Source organism: Balaenoptera physalus (genome assembly GCF_965194825.1).
Source record: "Balaenoptera physalus genome assembly, chromosome: 11".
Classification (NCBI taxonomy): Eukaryota; Metazoa; Chordata; class Mammalia; order Artiodactyla; family Balaenopteridae; genus Balaenoptera; species Balaenoptera physalus.
In genome coordinates, this window is record NC_138896.1 from 8,001,880 (window position 1) to 8,022,009 (window position 20,130).

The 20,130-nt window shown below is 42.5% G+C and overlaps 1 long non-coding RNA gene across 2 annotated transcripts; it reads left to right on the top strand.

Moving 5' to 3' along the window:
- The first annotated feature begins 1,119 nt into the window (after positions 1-1,119).
- On the top strand, positions 1,120-18,859 carry LOC309637997. Of its 2 annotated transcripts, XR_014250934.1 has the most exons (3): positions 1,120-1,934; positions 10,009-11,314; positions 12,312-12,416. It is a non-coding gene; the product is annotated as an uncharacterized lncRNA (long non-coding RNA). The 2 variants fall into 2 exon arrangements; XR_014250935.1 differs by lacking the exons at positions 1,120-1,934; positions 12,312-12,416 and adding an exon at positions 16,911-18,859 and having other exon boundaries at positions 7,537-11,314.
- The last annotated feature ends 1,271 nt before the right edge of the window (positions 18,860-20,130 follow it).

Consider the following 20,130-nt stretch of genomic DNA (forward strand, 5'->3'; position numbering starts at 1 on the left):
ATGCAGGGGACACGGGTTCGGCCCTGGTCCAGGAAGATCCCACATGCCATGGAGCAATGAAGCCCGTACATCACAACTACTGAGCCTGCACTCTACAGCCCGCGAGCCACAACTACTGAGCCTGCGTGCCACAACTACTGAAGCCCGTGAGCCACAACTACTGAGCCCACGTGCCACAACTACTGAAGCCCATGCACCTAGATCCCATGCTCCACAACAAGAGAAGCTACCGCAATGAGAAGCCCGTGCACCACAACGAAGAGTAGCTCCCACTCGCTGCAACTAGAGAAAGCCTTCGCACAGCAACGAAGACACAACGCAGCCAATAAATAAATAAATAAAATTTTAAAATAAATAAATAAAATAAAAATAGAGTTACCATATGATCCAGCAACCCCACTCCTGGACATATATCCAGAAAAGATGAAAACTCTAATTTGAAAAGATACATGCACCCCAATGTTCATAGTAGCACTATTTACGATAGCCAAGACATGGAAGCAACCTAAATGCCCATCAACAGATGAAAGAATAAAAAAGATGTGGTATATGTATACAATGGAACATTACTCAACAATAAGAAAAGAACAAAATATTCCCATTTGCAGCAACATGAATGAATCTTGAGATTATCATACTGAGTAAGTCCAACAGAGAAAGACAAATATCATATGATATCACTTATCTGTGGAATCTAAAAATTAATACAACTGAGTTTATCTACAAAACAGAAACAGACTCACAGACATAGAAAACAAATTTATGGTTACCAGAGGGGAAAGAGGGGGAGAGGGATAAATTAGGAGGGATTAACAAATACATAACAATATATACAAAATAGATAAACAACAAGATTTTCTGTATAGCACAGGGAACTATATCCAATACCTTGTAATAAACAATAAAGGAAAAGAATCTGAAAGAATAAAAATAAAAAATTCTTTAAAATAAATAACAGTTTTACCTATTCCTTCTTTTTCTTGTCTTCCGACACGCAGAAATTTGCAAAACAATTTTAAATGGTAGCAGTGATAGCAGCTGTTCTTGAGTTGTTCCCAACATTAAAAGGCATGTTTAACTCTGGTACGTGATGTTGGAGGTTTGAAGTAGATTTCTGGTAGATATCCTTTATTGAGCTAAGAATCACAATACCAGAAAATAAGTATAAATAAAAATATATTATGATTCTAATTTTTTTTTAAACCCCAGTTGCTATCTCTTTTTAGTTGCTTAATGGAATTATGAGTGACTTTGGTTTAAAAAATTTTTTTCTTTGCACATATTACTTCAAAAGATAAGAAGGAAAGGTCACCACTGTTAATCTTTTTACACAGTAAGAATTGAGGATAGCAGGAACTTCCCGGGTGGCCCAGTGGTTAAAACTCCGTGCTCTCAATGCAGGGGGCCTGGGTTTGATCCCTGGTCAGGGAACTAGATCCCACACGCCGCAACTAAAGATCCCACATGCACCAACTAAAGATCCCACATGCAGCAACGAAGATCCCTCGTGCCACAACTAAGACCCAGCACAGCCAAATAAATAAATAAATAATAATTTTATAAAAGAATTTAGGATAGCAGTCTATGCATAGCAGTCTATGCCAAGTGGGAAACGGGAGCAGAGATTCACTTGAACAGACTAAGCAAATAACTGGAGTTTGAGAAGACTAATGCCAGAACTAGAAGTTTCCTATTGTGACTACTCCCTCTTCTGGTCAGGATGGCTAAGGGCTTAAGAGGTCAAGCCAATGGAAAGACACTGGAGGTCAACCTCCCGGGACCAAGTTCTGACCTCGGAAAGAAGACTAACAGTGATATCTCTGAAAGGAGGAGAGTAAGAGGTGCCGCTGACCACGCTCACTTTTCCGCGAGGAACGCCTACAAGCTTTGAAAGTGGTGGGCTTCCGTGGTGTTTGCCGGGAAGATTAACTTTGGTGAGTCCTTGGGAGCCAGCCCAGGAGGCCTGCCCGACCTCTTGGGAAGGATACTGGGGGCTGAATGGTCCCAAACAAAAGGGTTCTTATGAAAAGAAGGCAAAATTCAGAAACCAATGGCCAGCATCATGTGTCAAACTGTAAAAGTGAATCTCAGGCATGTGATAGGAGCTGAGGCTGTTAGGAGAAATAGTTGAAAAAGTTAGTGCAAGGTGAAAGTGAATTATTTATGAACTTCAAGCCCTTTATTTCTATTAAAGTGAATTAATTATTAGTGAGCTTCAGGGCATCAGCTGTACACAAGGCAACAATGGAAGGTTTTCAATGGCTTTCTTTTTTTTTTTAATTTTTATTTATTTATTTTTTTATTTTTGTCTGTGTTGGGTCTTCGTTTCTGTGCGAGGGCTTTCTCCAGTTGTGGCAAGCGGGGGCCACTCTTCATCGCGGTGCGCGGGCCTCTCACTATCACGGCCTCTCCCGTTGTGGAGCACAAGCTCCAGACGCGTAGGCCCAGTAATTCTGGCTCACGGGCCTAGTTGCTCCGTGGCATGTGGGATCTTCCCAGACTAGGGCTCGAACCCGTGTCCCCTGCATTGGCAGGCAGATTCTCAACCACTGAGCCACCAGGGAAGCCCCCTCGATGGCTTTCTAAAAGGTTTTATTTTAAAATAACTTTAGACTGCAGAGAAAACCAAAGTTCAATGATCAAAACCAGTTTTGTCTGGTTTTTAATTCTATGCTGACTGTGTGTTGAGAGTCGGAGCCAGGTGACTTTCACCTTTGCACAGGACAGACCAGATGGGTAAGGTGAGTCCCAGTAACGTGTAGTGCCATCACATTAAACCAAATGACAGCAAGGGACTGGTCTCAAATGATATTTACAGTGAAAATTGCACTGTGAAAAGGAAAATTCTGTACATTCTCTATTCTAGACTATGGAAATGAGATAAAAGGATGGGGGAGGAGAGCAAATCCATAGTCACACCACTAAGAAAATGGTGGGGAAGGAAGCAGGGGTAGGGCAGTTAAAATGTGTCCTGCGTCTGACAGATCACTGGTTGGGAAACTCTAGATTCATTTTCTTAGGATTTTACTAAATAGGTGTAATGGGTCGTGAAGAGCAAGGAGGAAAAGCACTGATTACTGCCAGGTCCGCACGTTGAAACTCTGGTGCTTAACACCTTTTGTGATCCCCTGCCACATACCTCTGAGCAGGTGAGGCATGATAACTCCATGATTAGCATTCCATGGTGGCTTTCACAGAGGACTCAGCAGGAAGTACCCGAATTAGACTTTCCAATTGCACGGCTGTGTATCACAGATGACCCAGTGGAAGAATGATGGTTTAAAAAATAACCACAGTAATAACATGAGATTCTTTGGGGATAACAGCTACAAAAAGCAACGGAGTGACTTAAATACATAACAGGCTGGTAGAGAAATATTTGAAAATCTAGGAAATTTACTAAAACACTGATGTTGTAGTCATTACCATACATGGAAATTTTCCTACCTGGATATGTGATCAAGAAATTTTTCTAAGGGATGGTGGGAATCTGGGCAAATGCCATTTGAAAAACTTCCACAGTATAAAATGGGGGTAAAGAAATGTTGTTGTGTTTTCATAGGATGTTTTTGAGCAGGAAGCTTCCACTCATTCCTCTCTATATTTAACAAATGCACTGTGCCAGTTTCAGGTTCTGGGTATACAGCCGTGTATTAAGACTGGCAGATCCTTTATATCGTAGTTGAAGGGATAGAAAAATTACAAAAATATATGAACAAACAAGATAATTTTAGATAGTGATTAAGTGTTACTGTGAAGAAAATAAAACAGGGTGAAGTGACAGAGGTCAACAGATGTGGAGAGAGTGGGTTTCCCATAGATTAGGCTGTCAGGCAAGACCTCTCCACAGAGGGAAGATTTTGAGACTACAGTTTTGCTCTCTGCAATTGATCACAAAGACTGTAGTTGGATCTTGAGACTTGCCTTTACCAATGTATTTCTTGGCTTTGTTGAAAATCCAGCGAGTCAAGAGATCCTTGAAGAAAAAGTTGGTTCCCGTGCTTGGGCAGTGAAAGTATGTCTGCAACATAGTGTAGCACCAGAAATTAGGGTAGTGCTCAGAGAATAATGAGAACATATAAAAAGGCACAGAAGTCACCTTCAAGAGGCTCCTGCTGGCTAATCTGGGACACTTTGAGCATCCAAATAAATATGAGAGTAATAGGTTGTAATTCAATAACTAAGAGTCCATAAATCCATACATGCATATATACATACATATATACACACCTAAATGGAAGAGAAGGGAAAGCTCTTATAGTAAAAGACCAACTAATAAATACAGAAGGAATAATGGAGTTAGGAAATCATGAATGGTTGCTGTAACTAATGGGTGAAAGTTCGACAAGGAACAGAATACTTACATAGTTTCAAAATATCTCCCCATAGATTACTTATTAATTTTAAGCATTCAATTGTAACTTTACAGTGAAAAAAAAGCCTAAACACATCATCTAATCAAGTGATCAAAGTTATATCACTGGGAATTCCCTGGTGGTCCAGTGGTTAGGACTCTGCCCTTCCATTGCAGGGGACACAGGTTCGATCCCTGGTCAGGGAACTAACATCCTGCAAGTGGTGCTGCACAGCAGGGGGGGAAAAGGTTACACTGGGATATAAGTTACATAAAAAGTTACATAACCCTGGGACAGACTGACTCACGTCAATCTGATAGAAAGCACTGAGGACATAACATCACTTTAGTGGTGTCCCTAAACTGAATAAACTGAATTTGTAGTCATGAGAAAACATCAAACAAACCCAAATTGAGCAACATTGTAGAAAATAACTAGCACGGCCCTAGATTAAAGGAGATTAATGAGAAATGAAAATCAATGCAACACATGATCCTGGATTAGATCCTAAACTGGAGGTATAAAGGAAAGCTATAAAGGACATTACTGGGAAAATAGAAAAAAAAATAGTATACAGATTATGGATTAGATAATACTATTGTGTCAATTTTAAATTTCCTGATTATACAAAAAAAATTATTTTTACTGAGGAAGTACCAAGGTGTTTAGAGTGTAAGGTAGCATGATGTCTCCAACATACTCTCAAATGGTTCAAAATATGTACACGACACATACACACAGAATAGTAAAGCAAATGGAACATATACAAACAATTGGTGGATCTTGTACTATTACTTTAGCTTTTCTGTAAGTATGAAAATATATTAACATGAAAAGTTACCAAAAAGCCAACCAACTAGCAAAACAAAAACACCCAAAACCTCACTTGCTTAAGCTTCATCTTGGTGATATGACTGAAGTCATCATTTCTGAAGGAACTCTGACCTTCATGGCACAGCTGTATAAGGTGGAACTGAGCTCCTATTAACTTGTACCCCTGGACATGGTGGTACCACAAGCCAAGTTCCAAGCATAATCCTCTCTGCCCTTTGAGTACAGCAGAAACCTTATTTATCCTTCATAATCAACACTTATCAATCTAGTCAAAACCGTGATCTTTCTAGGATCAGCTTGTAAATTTCTTTCTTTTTTTAAATGTATGCCTCTTTTTTTTTATAAAGTCTTAATCATGGTAACTTTATTTTTAATTAATTAATTAATTTATTTATTTATTTTTGGCTGCGTTGGGTCTTCATTGCTGTGCGCAGGCTTTCTCTAGTTGCAGCGAGCGGGAGCTACTCTTCGTTGCCGTGCGTGGGCTTCTCATTGCAGTGGCTTCTCTTGTTGCGGAGCATGGGCTCTAGGCGCATGGGCTTCAGTAGTTGTGGCATGCAGGCTCAGTAGTTGTGGCACACGGGCTTAGTTGCTCGTGTGGGATCTTCCCAGACCAGGGCTCAAACTCATGTCCCCTGCATTGGCAGGCAGATTCTTAACCACTGAGCCACCAGGGAAGTCCCTCAGCTTGTAAATTTCTGATAAGAATCCGCTGTGATTCTTTGGAAGACATCGATAAAGTGCTTAGTAATCTCCTTTCATGGATGATATGCAAAAACCACAAGGAGAATGAGAACTAGAAATTCTAACTTTGATGAAACTAAAAGAAATTGAAACTCTAAACCACAAAGTATGCAGAAGGGTTTCCAAAGCAGCAAAGATGGAATACTGTTGCATGTGAGAGGAAGCAGACAGGAGATGTGTATTTCTACAAATCTCCAAAAGAGCCAGCAAAGAAGATTTCTCTAAGGTGAGGAGACATTCTCAGAGGTATAAAACCAAAAAGCCTTCTCTTTTTTACACTAATGAGTCCAAGGTGCCTGGACAGGCAATAAGAATGTCTATGAACCTGGTTTGGGTCCAGAGAGACAAAGGAGATGAGGCTAAATGAGAAAACTCACAGATAAGCTGAATTTATAACTACCTACCAAAAAACCTACTGCAAACACATTATTCTTTTTTTTTTTTATCTTTATTGGAGTATAATTGCTTTACAATGTTGTGTTAGTTTCTGCTGTACAACAAAGTGAGTCAGCTATACGTATACATATATCCCCATATCCCCTCCCTCTTGAGCCTCCCTCCCACCCTCCCTATCCCACCCCCTAGGTGGTCACAAAGCACCGAGCTGATCTCCCTGTGCTATGCAGCAGCTTCCCACTAGCTAGTTATTTTATGTTTGGTAGTGTATATATGTCAGTGCTACTCTCTCAGTTCATCCCAGCTTCCCTTTTCCCCCACTGAGTCCTCAAGTCCGTTTTCTATCTCTGCATCTTTATTCCTGCCCTGTCACTAGGTTCATCAGTACCGTTTTTTTAGATTCCATATATGTGCATTAGCATATGGTATTTTTCTCTCTCTGACTTATTTCACTCTGTATGACAGACTCCAGGTCCATCTACCTCATTACAAATAACTCAGTTTCATTCCTTTTTATGGCTGAGTAATATTCCATTGTATATATGTGCCACATCTTCTGTATCCATTCACCTGTCGATGGACATTTAGGTTGCTTCCATGTCCTGGCTATTGTAAATAGTGCTACAATGAACATTGTGGTACATGTACCTTTGTGAATTATGGTTTTCTTAGGGTATATGCCCAGTAGTGGGATTGCTGGGTCATGTGGTAGTTCTATTTTTAGTCACATTATTCTTTTTATTTTTTTATTTTTAATTTTTTTTGAAAACACATTATTCTTAATGGTGGAATCTCAGAAGGATTTCCTTTAAAGTCTGTGATACGGATGTCCACTACCAATCCTATATTCAACATTTTCAGTGAAATTGTAGTCACCTGAATAAGGTAAGAAAAAGAAAAAACTTGTATAAGAATTGGAAAAGAAATTAATTTGCCATTATTTTCAGACAGTGTGATTGTCTAGAAGGTTAATAAGCTAAGAGCCTATAGGAAAGCTACTAGAATTAGTAAATAAAATCAGCTGGTTGCTGAATATAAGGTCATTACATATAAGTGAATGGTGTTTATATATACCAGCAAAGAATATTTCAAGCAATAATAAAGACCCATAAATTATTAAGGGTAAATCTAACAAAAGATGGACAGACTTTAACATATAAATTTATAAATTTTATAAAAGACTTAAAAATGGAGTGCTATAACAACTACTGAAGCCTGCGTGCCTAGAGCCCACACTCTAAAACAATAGAAGCCACCACAATGAGAAGCCCGTGCACCGCAACGAAGAGTAGCCCCCGCTTGCTGCAACTAGAGAAAGCCCACGTGCAGCAACGAAGACCTAATGCAGCCAAAAATAAATAAATAAAATTATTTTTAAAAGGAAATAATTATTTTAAAAAATGGAGTGCTCTACTATTTTCATGGATTGAAAGATTCAATATTTTAATTGAATTAAATAATTACCTCCCAATAAATTTATAAATTCCATGCAGTTCCAATAAATATCACTGCAGAATTCTTTTTTTTTGAAATTTCCACATTCATTTTATAATCTATATTTAGTCTTTCAAGTTAGAATGTCCAAAGGTTACAAAATAAGAGAAAAAGTTAATATAATTGTATCATTCAAGGAATAAATTTGAAGTAGCCATCTACTACAGAGACCATCTCATAAACTTACATACACACAATGTACCTCGCACTGACAGGTTTACTGTAGTGGTCTTGTTGCTAAACTCTGGGTACACATTTGTTAAGGACAAAAAATTCTTAGAGGTGAATAATAGCAAATAGTGATATGGTCATAAACAACTTCAGATAAACTATAGAGGTTTTCACTGCAGAATTCTTAACAGGATTTTACAAGCTGATCCTAGTACTAATTGGCAAGTATAAGGACCCAAAACTGCATGTCTCTATAGTTTTACTTCAGTTTTCTTTTGTTTATTAACTGTTTTCTTAGGTGGTAGTGCTTCTCTTTATTGAATTGGGGGTTTCTCTTTCATGTTTCAGTTTTCTTCAATTGTTTTTGATATTTATTGGTATGTCCCAGCCATTTACACCAAGAACCAGCAACCATTTTCTACGAAAGGCCTGAAAATAAATATTTTAGGTTTTGCCGGCCACGTATGGACTCTGTCATATGTTCTTTGTTTTTGTGGGGTTTTTTGGGGTTTTTTCGTTTTTGTTTTTAACACTTTGAATGTAGAAATGTAAAATGTAAAAACCATAGTCAGCTTGCAGGAAATACAAAGTAGGTCACAGGCTGAATTGGCTACCCTTGCTCTGAGTCTACACTCCTTCCTGTTGCTTCATGAAAGTGGAGGATGAGAGAGAGGACTGACTTATCAGATTTCTCAAGATTCAGTTTTCCAACCACTGTCCAAGGTTGGTCCACGGAGAATGCCACTGTGTGACAAAGTCTCACTGGTCCTTGGCAAAATGAGAAGAAAAGAAGAGCAAGTTTTTCATAAAGCTTGATTTCTAAAATTTAAAGAACTGGTCTTTCTTTGAAATTAACTCTTTCCTCTTTTGTTTGCATATTAAGATGCCATATTTAAAAATGAAACGATGGGGTCTTCCCTGGTGGCACAGGGGTTAAGGGTCCGCCTGCCAATGCAGGAGACATGGGTTCAAGCCTTGGTCCGGGAGGATCCCACATGCCGCGGAGCAACTAGGCCCGTGAGCCACAACTACTAAACCCATGAGTCACAACTCCTGAGCCCACGTGCCACAGCTACGGAAACCCATGCGCCTAGAGCCTGTGCTCTGTGGCAAGAGAAGCCACCGCAATGAGAAGCCCACGCACCGCAATGAATAGTAGCCCCCGCTCACCGCAACTAGAGAAAGCCCGCGTACAGCAAGGAAGACCCAACGCAGCCAAAAATAAATAAATAAATAAAATTAAAAATAAAATAAAAATAAAATGATGGGGGAGTTCCCTGGTAGTCTAGTTTTTAGGATTCAGCGCTTTCCTGCCGTGGCCGGGGTTCAACACCTGGTCAGGGAACTGAGATCCCACAAGCCCTGCGGTGCGGCCAAAAATTAAAAATAAAAAAATAAAAAATAAAAATAAATGAAATGACGGGAACAGGTGATGGAAGTCGTTTAAGTGGTGAAGCAAAAAGTTGGCCATCGTACGTAGATCTCACTTTTTAAAAAAATTTCTAATCCATCAAATCGAAATGTCTGGGAGAACAATTTCTCTTGGCCATTGCTCTTTTTAAAAGTGTTTCTTAACCATCTGTGAAGAAAAGCCAGTTTTCTCCCGCTGGTCAGTGGTGGAGTGATATCTTTGTAAAAGAGAATGAAATGCATTATTAGAAAAATAAAATGGCGCTTGGATGTCGCACCATCAAGAGTGCTGTCAGAGTTTCCAAACCCACACAGTTTCTGCATTGATCTTGCTGCAGACTGGTGAGCGGTTGGTGGACCAGCGCCGGTTTGCAGGACACACTCCCAGTGCACTAAGTGTCTCATTTAAAACATGATGCTCTTTCAACACCAGGCCCTGTAAAGGTGTGATGGGCAAGGGGGTTCTCTGGTCCCATCCAAGTGGGAGATGTCCAGAGCCTTTCATCTTGTAATACGCAGTATTTCTTGAACTTATTTTGGCCACAGAATCACCAGTCCCATTTTTGGTAGTTCATCTATTTAATATCTTTTCTTGTAACTCTAGTGTTCCGTAGATCCCAGTTTGGGAAACAGTATGTCTGCCCGGTACTTAGAAGAGATAATCGATGTCCCCTTCGTTGTGCCAGCTTTCCATGTGGAACTCTGAGATGAGCCACAATGAGTATGCGGATGTGTCGGTGTGCCCACACCTCTTCCCGTGATTCGCTTTATCAAGAAGCAAAATTAATCCAGTATTTTCCTCTCCCTACGCCAAGTAACATCACTTCATTTCTGTTACCTTCACCTGCTGTTCTCATAAAAACGCCTGAGCCTTGCTACCTTTCCCTTTTTCTCTAATCAGCTCAACCAGCCCCTTCCTAGAGTCATTTTCTCTCATCCTTTACTGCTGTGCCCCGTGAATTCACCACTGGGTTGTCAGGTAAAGCCGTCTTTATCCTTTAAATTCTTCCTTTACACCATTACCAAGTCTTCTTTTAAAGCCACAGATCTAACCATGCCATGCCACCGCTTATAACGATTCCCTACCATCTAGGTAAAGAGTTCTTTTGACAAACAGAAGCATCCGTGTCCCCTTCCAGCCCTGTGCCTTCCACCCTGAATCATCCCCCCACCGCCACTGTGTGGTCAGAGCCCAGGAGCCTTTCAGGTCTGTATGGTCAGGCCACTCAAGATGGCTGTTCTCGGGCTTCCCTGGTGGCGCAGTGGTTGAGAGTCTGCCTGCCAATGCAGGGGACATGGGTTCGAGCCCTGGTCTGGGAAGATCCCACATGCCGCGGAGCAACTGGGCCCGTGAACCACCACTGCTGAGCCTGCGCGTCTGGAGCCTGTGCTCCCAACAAGAGAGGCCGCGATAGTGAGAGGCCCGCGCACCGCGATGAAGAGTGGCCCCCGCTCACCACAACTAGAGAAAGCCCTCGCACAGAAACGAAGACCCAACACAGCCAAAAATAAATAAATAAATAAGTAAATTTTTTTTAAAAAATGATGGCTGTTCTCTTGCTCTTTATCATCTGCTGCTTGACAGTCCCTGCTTCCCATACACCTGCTCATGTGCACTTGCTTGCTCCTTGGCCCAGCTCGTTATTGTTCCAATCCTTAGGCCAGAACAGCTCCACCTGCTAATTTATTAAAGGAAAATAGCTGCCCTCGTGATGGTCATTAACCTGAGGGGCTGTGAGGGACATGCCTGGCTGCTGGTTTCCCTGGTAACTGATGAGTCAACCTGACGTCAATTCCCCCCATAAATGGTAGCCTCCTTCTCCCCTGGGTAGCAAAGGTTGTTGCCACGACCTGCCTGCCGTCTGCTGTACATGGTGGGATGTCGCTCCAGGACCCTTTGTTTCAGACACGTAAGATCCCCTGTCCAGTCAACCATTGACGTCTCTGTTGCTGCCTCTGGGCTCTTTCTTCAGTCTCAAGGCTGGGCAACTACAAGGCTTGCAGGTCTGCGGGGTGCAGCCCAACAAGGTCTGTTTCCCCACAGGGTAGGATAGCAGCTAACAGAGTAATAGAGATTTTTAAAAAAGGATAGAGGAGAACAGGACATTCTGAGATCAGGCTTCCCAAGGGAGTGGCAGCATGTTCTCTAGGGGACTCTAGGTTTCTGTCTCGGTGAAGAATTGTGGGGAGGAAGTGAGAAGTATGTGGCTTCTAAAGTTCTAGCCTGGATAGAGGAGGTCCTCAACCAGAAGGGACTCGATGAAGAGCATTCAGTTTCCTTGGGAGGGAGGTAATGACTGCAGGTTCACTGGAAGAGGGGAAATGCTTCACTTCCTAGACTTCCAACTATGTTCATAGCATAACATGGTGCTGTCACGAAGCACAGTCACGGTGGCCACGAAGCCACTGATGACTTTAAGGAAATCCCCTCATAATATGTACTGAGGCATCCAAACCCTTGCCTATTGGCTCCACAAAGATGGTTAGGTGAAACCAGGGTACAATTTGAGACAAGAGAGCCTTAAATAAAATCAACTGCCTCACATAGAGATTTATTTCTATACCTTGATTTTATTATAACTTCCATGATGCTCTGTACATTTCTGGGGCATGTATCATATTTTATCTTGTAATTTAGTAGTTTGGGAAGTTCTCTCTTGCTTTAGCTATGAGCCTCCTCAGGTGTGATCAGATGCCTGATTCATCTTGCAAATCCAAAGTGTCCTGTCTAATAATATTTGTTTATTGAATCAATTAGTGCTGTAAATTTCTGTAACTTCTCAGCTTGAAACGTGCATTCTTCCACAAAATTCTATTTCAGATTCACCCCCGCTACTTTTGCAAACAGATGCAGTTGATAGACTCACTGGCAGTGATTCATGAAGTTGTCCATCTCCTCTCCTCCAGGTCCAAACCCCTCCCTGTTAAGGGCATGGGATCCCCAAGTATTTATCACCATTTGATAGAATGTGACAGTTATTAACACAGGTAAAACTGAGTACAGCCCATTACAAACACAGTAATTTGGGAACACCTATTGGACACCCAAGGTAAAGAATCAAAGTAAGCAGTACACTTAATGTGGAGCTCAAAAGAAAGGCCTGAGCTGCAAAAATAAATGTGAATTTCTTGCACAGGATGCATAGAGCAGAATGGAATGGGAATGGATGAGCTGACCCTGAGAAAACTGTAGAGATGGAATAACATGCGGCTTAGGAGGGAGTTAACTAGAGGAATGGAAGTGGAGAACATCAGCTTTTCTAACCCGCCCACGTGGGCTGGCAAATTAAGAACTTGATTAAATCAGGACACTTTGGGTTCCTGTGAAGGAAATCGCACCAACAAGGGGAACTGTATTGGAAGCTTTGTGATTCCTGAAAAAAAACAGGGGTGCAGAAAATGAAAACCTAGAGAGTGAAACACCACATGACTCTGTCCCTCTAGCCTTGTTATCTGCGTCTCTCCATAAATTAACTTTACTCACAGCAGGAACATTGCTACAGCTGCTCCTGGGCCCTCTCTCTCCCAGTTTCACCACCAGAGGAGGACTGAGGTTTCTTCAGAAATTCCAGGGAAAAACTGATGAGTCCAACTTAGGTCATGAGATCATCCTGATCCATCAGCTGAAGCAGGGACCATGGCGTAGGCTGGGTTGCAGCCCACTGCTGGACCAGTCATCAACTGCGGCCAGAGGGGAAGGGTCAGTAATAGGAAAGGGCTCACTAGAATCTCAAGATTTGAGTCAGAAAAGCACTTCCTAGGACAGGTAGGCAGGGCAGACAAAACCAGGTGCCCAGGATACAACATCCAGACTCTGGAGGCAGAAGCTTGCTTATCGAAGGTACTGGGGATAACGGAAGTAGTGATGCCAGCCACATGTCCTCTGCCTCTAGTTGCCCATCCTTGTCTTTAAGTCAGGTCACATCTCAATAACTGTAGGACTCCTACTGACCTTTGGACTCAGCTCCTGAAATCCCCACTGTGGTTCTTTCAGGGGAAGCTGAGGCATACCCAGGTCTCAAAGTGCCCTACAGCAATCAGGGCAGCCCTCAATTATGTCCCCCCTCTTTCATCACAAGGAGCAGCCTCGTCCTTCCAGACCCCATCCCTATGAAGGCTACTCAGTCAGAAGCAAGGATCTATTGACTACGGATCCACACCATCCTAAAGTTGCCTCATCAGACGCTGGGGACTCCATCCCATTGACCTAGCGGTTTTCTCTTAATACAGCAAAACATAGCAGCACCAGAAATTCAGACATTTTTCCAAGCAATGTTCATCAACCAGTGATAAGTACAAGGTTTCTTTTGCTCTCTTATCTCCCTACTTGCAGCACAGAAATATTGCCCTTACTCTCAGGGGCTCATCTCCGTGGACAAGATAATCACAAACACAACTACAACGTCCACTGTTGATGATCTATGACCCACACTGCTCCCCACATAGGCCTAACAGGAGCTTATCACAATCAGTTAGGTCACTTACTGTCAACTCTCAACAGAATAACTGGAACAGGTCTGAGGCCACAACAATCAATGACTGATCATACCGCTGTTACCCAGAACTTTAGTAGAAGCGCCTCGCTATCTGCACCGACCCCTGATATTTATAAACCATGTGAACATTATGTAAACGTCTATCTTTTTGTCATCACTCTCTTTTTAGGATTTAGAGCACTTGGCCCTTTTTGCAGCTGTAATTTGTTCCATTTGGCAGTAATCATTGTTGTTCATCTCATTTTGCCACTGGCTGGTCACCGCCATGAAAGGGAGCCTCTCTGTTCACACGAGACTTTTTATCCCCATCATTGTTAACCCCAAAATTCTGAAAGAGTCATCGTTCTCCAACAGAGACATCCGGCCAGTCTGGCTTTCTGTGGCCCACAGTCCAGCATTTGCTACCTTCTGAGTTATAGTCAGTGATGGAGAATATAAGGTAACCTTCACACTTATGCTGGGTATTTATCGTTTTATAGGACTATTGGTGATAAGCAGAGTGATGTCGGAGGCAGCGTGGGCTGCTCCACATCATAGCAGGAGCCCCTTCAACATGTATGAATTTATGCTGATGCTTTAATTTTGTCCTTCACTGAGTTCTTATCTTATTCTAAATCCAGACCTTAATCATACTTCATCAAGTTCTGCGTGTCATGTTATACACAGACCCAACAAATTAAGTTACGGTTCCAATGCCGCCCACAACTTTAAAGCACCTGCTAACTTCTGGCTATTTATTCCCATTAAGCCAGATTATGTGATACCGTGTTTCTTAAACATATATATACCTATACACTGTATTTTATTTTATTTTATGGCTGCACATTTTATTTAATTTTTATTTAATTTTATTTTATGGCGGCACCATGCAGCTGGCAGGATCTTAGTTCCCTAACCAGGGACTGAACCCGGGCCCTGGCAGTGAAAGCACCGAGTCCTAACCACTGGACCACCAGGGAATTCTCATACACTGTGTTTTACTGAATCTGAAATACCGCTGATGATAAGCCCCGTAGTTTATTTTATCACTGAGAAACACAAACCTTGCCAATTAAACTATGACAATGTTTTCTTACCACTTAAAATTTTTACTTAAAACTTTTTAAAGGGGTTCCTGTAGGACAGGGGTTGGCAAACTACAGCTCGTGGGCCAAATCCAGCCTGTCATCTGTTCTTATAAATAAAGTTTGATTGCAACACAGCCAAGCTCACTGGTTTACCTGTAGTCTAGGGCTGCTTTTGCACCATACTTCCTCTGGAAGACTTGAGCAGTTGGGTCAAAGACAGCATGGACAAAAAATCTTTATTATCTAGCCAACCTCTGTTCTAGCTCCATTTAGACACATATTTTTAAAACCATATTTTCCTTTTTCTTTATATACAAGATTGATATAAATGAAACAAATTGGTTATTTCTTTACAACAAATATGCAAGAAAACATGAGTTTGTGGTCATTTCTCTAACGACAAATATTTGCCTCACTAAATTCAAATTTTTGCCCTGTTGATCTGCGTCTGTGCCCTTTTCATTTCACTGCCAAATCATAGTGTAATCTTTTTAAGACATGTTAAATAGGGTCAACACTATGGGCTGGGCCCCCCTGCTGGTCTCACCTGGGATCACTCATGGGGTTATAGTCAGCGGACCGTGAGTGCGGCTGTCTAGTGGCTATTTCCTAGGGCACCTCTGTTCTCCTCCATAGGGCCTTTTATCCTTAGGCTTGAGTGGGCTTCTTCACATGATGGTGGAAGTGTCCCAAAAGAGAAACACCCCAGTGTGAAAGTGCTTATCAAGTCCCTGTTTGCATCACATTTGCTGATGGTCCGTTGGCTAAAGCAGGTCGACATGGTCAAGCCTTGCATCCACGTAAGAAGGGACTGCACAAGGGCATAGCCACTCACCTGGGGCCACTAATGTAACTGCCTTAAGAGCACTAGAAAAAAAATCCCATCCCTCTCTCCTTTGGGTTGGGCAAATAGAAAGAGGAACCTCAGCAAGGGAGGTTAGCTATTATGAAAGCCTGATTAGGGATAACAGAGCATGCAACTAGGGCCACATTCATAGTATGTCGACTAGAGTTTTTTTCTCTAATATTAAAAAGTCCCCATCATTTTGGTACTTCGAACTTAAAGAATAAAGGTGCAAAGCCTGTCCTGCCACTTGTTCAATTTCTACAGAAGCTCTTCCTTTAGCCTGTTTCCTCCTATTAGAGGCGACTCTGGTTAAATAAGACATGCATATAACAAGGTTCTCTCTCGGTGGGTCCCCTGGTACAGCTGTCTCAGTCATGGTCCATATTTGGCTGAGAAGGTGGAAAGGGATGGATTCCTCACTCCTGCAAGCTTCCAGCAGAGGTGGAATCAAAACACTGATGGAAGGACTTCCCTGGTGGCACAGTGGTTAAGAATCCGCCTGCCAATGCAGGGGACACGGGTTTGATCCCTGGTCAGGGAAGATCCCACATGCCGCAGAACAACTAAGCCCATGCACCACAGCTACTGAGCCTGCGAGCTACCACTACCGAGCCCACGTGCCGCAACTACTGAAGCCCGCGTGCCCTGGAGCCCGTGCTCCGCAACAAGAGAAGCCACCGCAGTGAGAAGCCTGCGCACCGCAACAAAGAGTAGCCCCCGCTTGCTGCAACTAGAGAAAGCCCGTGTGCAGAAATAAAGACTCAACGCAGCCAAAAATAAATAAATAAATAAATTTATATATATTAAAAAAAAAAGACACTGGTGGAGTAGATACATCTCAGAATGTTCCAGCAGTCCCTGCCCAATGGCTAACAGGCATCTCCATTCTAACGCACCCATAACAACCCTCGCCACCCTACTGCTCTCCCAGTTTTCTCCACTTCAGTCAGTGGAACCACTGTCCATGCCATTACTCAAGCCAAAATCCCTGGGGTAATTCTAGACGCCTCCTATCTGTCTCACTACAATCATTAAGAGCTGCCATGTCATCTCCAAAAGGTACCTCAAATTTCTCCCCCTCTCTCCAAATCCACAGCTACGCCCCCAGGATGAACCTCCAGCCTCTCTCCCAGGGCAGCTGCAGGTTTCCTTACTGGTCTCCCCTCCTCTGCTGCCATCTCCCTCCAAGCTGTGCCCCATGAAGCAGCCAAGTGATAGTCGGAAGACAAAAAACAGACCACGTGAGTCCCCACCTTAGAGTCCTTTAGTTGCTTCCCAATATAGTTTTAATAAAATCCAAATTCTTTACAGTGACCTAAAATTCCTGCCTGAACTTGTTCATGACTAACACACTAACCCAGGCATTCTCAACAGGGGAAAATATCTTCCCCAAGGAGGCAAAAATTGGTTCTGGAGAGTGAAGAAAGGGAATTAACTTTTTCAATGTATAAAACACAGATATAGAGTATATAGAATAGCTATGGAATTAACATTTCACGGGGGGTGGGGGATGGTTGGGGGAAAGGTGTCTAAAGGGCTCCAGAAAGGGAGCTGTAATGAACACAGCTGAGAAACCCTGCTCGCACCTCACCTCAGGCCCCTCTTCCCCTGATGCTCTAGGCCAATGTTATACCATAAAACATTATGCAGTGATAGAAATGTTCTGTAATCTGCACTGGCTAAGACGGTAGCCCCAGACACGTGTGGTTATTGAACACTTGAAATGTGACTAGTGTAAGAGAGAAACTGAATTTTTAATTTTCATTAATTAAAATTTAAATTTCAGGAATTCCCTGGAGGTCCAGTGGTTAGGACTCTGTGCTTCCACTGCAGGGGCCCGGGTTCGATCCCTGGTCAGGGAACTAAGATCTTGCAAGCAATGCAGCACGGCCAAAAAAAAATTTTTTTTAATTTCAATAGCCACATGGGGCTACCATATTAGTACAGCTCTAGACACACTGACTGGTCTCCTTTTGATTCAAGGACACCAAGGTCTTTGCACATGCAAACTGGATCTGTTAGGATACTTCTGCTACAAATTACAAAAATTCAGAGTGGATTAAAGAGTAAGAAAATACATTGTGAAGTAAGTCAGAAACAGAAAAACAAATACTGTTTGCTAACACATATATATGGAATCTTAAAAAAAATGGTTCTGACGAACCTAGGGGCAGGACAGGAATAAAGACGCAGACGTAGAGAATGGACTTGAGGACACGGGGAGGAGGAAGGGTAAGCTGGGACGAAGTGAGAGAGTGGCATGGACATATATACACTACCAAATGTAAAATGGATAGCTAGTGGGAAGCAGCTGCATAGCACAGGGAGATCAGCTCAGTGCTTTGTGACCACCTAGAGGGTTGGGATAGGGAGGGTGGGAGGGAGACGCAAGAGGGAGGGGATATGGGGATATATGTATACATGTAGCTGACTCGCTTTGTTATAAAGCAGAAACTAACACAACATTGTAAAGCAATTATACTCCAATAAAGATGTTAAAAAAATACATTATCGTACATAACGTCTAGATGTACAGAGACTCCAGGGTTAGCTAATTCAACAGCTCAGTGCCGTTATCATGGATCCAGTTTCCTTACATCTTCCTTCATTGCCATTTCCAGTTGATCGGCACTGCCTTCAGTTTGTTCCCCTAACTGTCACAAGGTAGCTGCAACAGTACTGAGCATTATATCTAAACCTAATGTCCAGAGAAAGAGAAGGTATCTGTCTTCTGTTTCTCCTTTTAAAAAATGAGGGGGGCTTCCCTGGTGGTGCAGTGGTTGAGAATCTGTCTGCTAATGCAGGGGACACGGGTTCGAGCCCTGGTCTGGGAGGATCCCACATGCCACGGAGCAACTAGGCCCGTGAGCCACAACTACTGAGCCTGCGCGTCTGGAGCCTGTGCTCCGCAACAAGAGAGGCCGCGATAGTGAGAGGCCCGCGCACCGCGATGAAGAGTGGCCCCCGCTTGCCACAACTAGAGAAAAGCCCTCGCACAGAAACGAAGACCCAACACAGCCAAAAATAAAAAAAATAAAATAAAATTTTTTTAAAAAATGAGGAAAAATTCTCCTCACATCTCATTAGCCAGAATTTTATCATATGTCTCTACCTAAACCAATCTCTAGCAAGAGGATTGGGACCACTGCATGTCTCAGATCGCACAAGAGCCATTCCCTAGAGCCAGATATGATGCTGGCCCCCAAAGCACATGGCTGTATGAGGAGGATGGATACCTGAACAGGTCAGGGCTCTGTAGGAAAGTGGGGCCTTGCACACCTTCTTTTGGGATGGGGAACATGAATGGAGAACCTTACCATTGTCCCAGGTAGAACTAGATTGAACCAGTTAGGAATTTCCCAATGCCAGTGGTTCTCAAAGTGTGGCATCTGTACCATCAACAGCAGCATTACTTAGAAACTTTTTAGAACTGAAATCTTCAGGTCCCATGCAGACCTACTGAATCTGTGTTTTAACAAGCCTTCCAGGCAGTTCTGATGCCCTCTAAGGTTTGAGATTCATTGCGCTATTCCAGTGGTTCTCCACTGGGGGCATTCTACCCCCAAGGGACACTTGGCAATGTCTGGAGACATCTTGGTTGTTATAACTGGGGTATGGCAAGCTACTGGCGTGTAGTGGTAGAGGTCAGGACATTGCACAGACAACCTCCACAGCAAAGAAGTGTCCAGCCCAAAATTTCAGTAATGCCAAGCTTGAGAAACCCTGTCCTATGCTATAGGGCAGGACAAGATCCTTTACAGTCCGTCCAGCTCTCCTTGTTGGATTCAGCTCTTCGAGCCTCGTTGGGACAAGGATTAGCATGTATTAAACACTCTCAAAACAGAAGTCTATGGACAGAGTCTGGTTAACTAACCTAAGTAACAAGTCTTCAGGCCTTCAGGTCACTCAGATCAGTCCTGGGGGGTCTCCTGAAGTAGCCATCCATGGCAAAGCAATCAACAGGACACGGCGTTTACCTTCAGGACCAAAAAAAAAAAAAAGGAACCCATATTGTATAAGAGACACAGTCAACATATGCATTGAAGTTTCAGAACTGGTGTTTATGGGAGTTCAATTCCTCTATCTTAGAAGGCTGATAATCTGTTTTGATCAAGCACACTTTTTCCATGCTGAGGATTCAACTGTGACAAGTGAGTTTCCACTGTCTTCTGCTGTCTAGTTCTCTCATAAGAGAGCCTGAGGGTCAGGAAAAGGAAATCAAACATCTAGTTCTAATCTACATTTTTCTATACCAGATGCAGGCGAGAAACCTTGTATTGTCTGTGAATAGAGGAATGAAGCAAATTATATCAGAG